This window comes from Carlito syrichta, unplaced genomic scaffold (assembly GCF_000164805.1).
Source record: "Carlito syrichta isolate Samal-C Ts95f unplaced genomic scaffold, Tarsius_syrichta-2.0.1 Scaffold303796, whole genome shotgun sequence".
In the NCBI taxonomy this organism is placed as follows: domain Eukaryota; kingdom Metazoa; phylum Chordata; class Mammalia; order Primates; family Tarsiidae; genus Carlito; species Carlito syrichta.
In genome coordinates this window covers 130546-133607 of record NW_007247892.1, presented here as the reverse complement: position 1 = coordinate 133607, position 3062 = coordinate 130546, and the positions used below count along the sequence as shown (strand labels likewise).

At 49.6% G+C, this 3062-nt stretch overlaps 1 long non-coding RNA gene across 1 annotated transcript in view; it reads right to left on the bottom strand.

The window, feature by feature from the left end:
- Positions 1-2166, bottom strand: part of LOC110595737 — a 3342-nt gene extending 1176 nt beyond the window's left edge. Inside the window, exon 1 of the long non-coding RNA XR_002482036.1 lies at positions 2091-2166. This is a non-coding gene — a long non-coding RNA (uncharacterized LOC110595737). The remainder of the gene's footprint in view (positions 1-2090) is intronic.
- Between the last annotated feature and the right edge of the window lie 896 nt (positions 2167-3062).

Sequence of the window (3062 nt, the reverse complement as noted above, 5' to 3'; positions counted from 1 at the left end):
AGGCTGTGGTGGCCGGGAGCGGCCACTGCATTCCAGTCTGGGCGACAGAGTGAGACTCCAGCTCAAAAAAAAAAAGAGAACCCCTCAGAAAGGACAGTGTGAGGACACTTGCCTTCCAGTGCACCAGTCAGCATGAAGCTACAGCAACTAAGTCAGAAAGCATCGGTGTTGGGTAGATCGAACAACCGATGGACAGACCAATGCCCACCTCCATGGACACCTGACAAAGCAGGTGTTGCAAGTCAATGAGAGAGAGCCGGTCTGATCCATAATGGGCTGGGGTCATCGAATGTTCATATGGGAAAAATAAAAGAGCTTTCTTACCCTATATTTTAAAAATCAGATACAAAAGGGCTGAAATATGAAAAAAAGTTTATTTTTACTAAAAATCTACAAGAGAGTATCTTTATGGCCTTTTTGTGGGGAAACATTTCTTAAACAAGGGCTAACTGTAAAGAAAAATGTTAATAAATTTTGATTGAATTAAAATCAAAGATCTCTGTTCATCAAAATATATAAAAAGGTACAGAAATATAGAAATGAAGGAAGATATTTCAGCATCTATAACCAGTAAATCAGTACCTAAAATCTATGGGTACTTCAGCATGGTACCAATAAGAAAAAAAAATCAATGACCAAAATTTTTTAAAAAGTAAAGAAGAACCACGTATGGTGGCTCGCACCTGTAATCCTAGAACCTTGAGAGACAGAAGTGAAAGGATTGTCTGAGCCCAGGGTTTGAGACCAGCCTGGGCAACTTGGCAAGACCTCGTCTCTACAAGAAATCAAAAAATTAGCTGGGTGTGGTGGTGCATGCCTGTGGTTCCAGCTACTTGGAAGGCTGAGGCGGAAGGATCACCTGAGCCCAGCAGGTTGAGGCGGTGGTGGCTGTGAGCACTCCAGCTTGGGTGACAGAGTGAGACTCCGACAGACACGCACACACACGCACGCACACACACAAACACACACACACACACACGACCTTTAGAAAGTCATGTCTTACCAACGGACATGGGACTGGCCAGTAGTAGCATAAAAGGTGTCTAATATCCTTCGTGATCAAAGAAATGAGGGTTAAATCCAAATGAACATGGTTTCATCTTACCATAGTTGCAAAACCTACGGGAAAAAAACCTAACAATGCAAAGTATTGTGGAAACCATGGAGCACTAAGAGTTCACACAGACTCTAGGCAGATGGTATAGAACAGGCAAAACTTCCTTGGAGACCACAAATTGGGAGGCGGAGGGCATCCACTGGTCAAAATGCCGGTGAGGTGACCATGGGACCCGCAGTTCCATTCCTGGTGTCTTCCCTGAGAGCTCTTTGCACTTGGACTTCCGGAGACAAGTCCAAGAACTTTCATAGAGACATTGTTTGTGTTAGCAGAAAACCCAGAGTTGACCAAAGCGCCCATCCAAGGGGTAGTGCATCAGTAAACAGCGACAGAGATATACAGAAGGAACATTGCAAAGCAGTGACGAACAGCCTCGCGAACGCTTCATGCAGAGTTTTTGGTTTTGTTTTGGTTTTTTTTGAGTCGGAGTCTCCCTCTGTCGCCCAGACTGGAGTGCAGTGGCCGCACCCGGCCACCGCAGCCTCGACCTGCTGGGCTCCGGCGATCCTTCCGCCTCAGCCTTCCGAGTAGCCGGAATTACAGGGCGCGCTACCACGCCCGGCTGATTTTTTGATTTATTGTAGAGATGAGGTCCTGCCTGCCCAGGCGGGTCTCGAACCCGCGGGCTCAGGCAATCCACTCACCTCAGCCTCCCAAAGGCGCGGGACGACAGGCTGAGCCACCGAGCCCAGCTAGTTTTTGGTTTTTTTAAGTGGAAGTCAGGGAAGAATACAAATCAAAGAGAAATTTCCTTTTCCTAGGAAGGCTTAAAGCAGGTAAACCCTAAAGGTAAAACTACGAAGAAAAGCAAGAGACACTGCACATGAAAATTTAGGACAAAGATAACCCTAGAGAGGGGTTAAGATAACCCTAGCAGGTAGGAGATGCCTTTGGAGAAAGACCAGGACTTGGACTATTGTCTGTTGTTCTGTTTAACCTGTGATGGGCTTGTAATTCTTCATATAATACATACACGACATATATGCTCTCTTGTGCGCATGAGAAGTCATGATGAAAACACGTAACATTTGTAGAGCAGACGGAACCGTGGGCACAGGAAGGATGGGACCCAGGGTGGCAGTTCTTGTCTTAGACGGTTTGGCGGGCACACAGGCCAGGCCGGGGAGGTGGTGGGAACCAGGGGTATGGCAGGCGCAGGACTGGCAGAGGCCAGGGTGGGGAGGTCAGGCCGGGCCCTGGGAGGTGCAGAGACCTGTGAAGGGAAGGAGAGAGAGAAGGAGGGAGGAAAAAGAGAGAGAGGATCCAGGCAAGAAGACGCTTCTTGAAATCCCCCTCTGGGTTAATAAAGCCCATTCCCCCAGCCCCTGCTGGGACCCCAGGGCAGGGTGACCTTGAACAAACCCCTCCATCTCTCTGTGCCAAAATTTCCTTCCAGGCCGGCCCCGCACAGGCTGTCTGGAGGCTCACGATGACCATGAGTGGGGCGTCACTTGGGAGAGACACCCTCGAGAGGGACCAGGTACTCCTGAGACCCCTTAGAGGACAACAGGTTCCCTAGCAGTGCGCCCTTCGAAGACAAAGGTTCCACGTGCCACCGAGTTTGGGGTACACACACACACACACACACACAGCAATAGGCCTCTTTGGGCATCTCTGCTGTCTCCTCCTTTTAGCTATGGCGTCTGCAGGGTTTGGGATACTTGTTAGAGGTGAGACACAGAGAACCGGTTGTGCAAGTCGAGCACTGGGCAGTCTTTGAACTGGCCATTCACGGCGCCTTCTCCATGACACCATCAACCGCGTGAGCGCTCACGGGTACGAGGACACCGAGTGCCGCGAATACGATCTCATTTAATTCTCAGGTTCTGTTACTCCCGCGTTACAGAGGAGAAGATCCAGGCTCTGAGAGACAGGAATCTGTCCAACCCCCACGACCCAGGGCTGGGATTTAAACCTCGTTCCGCCAGTCCCGCCAGTTCCAGCG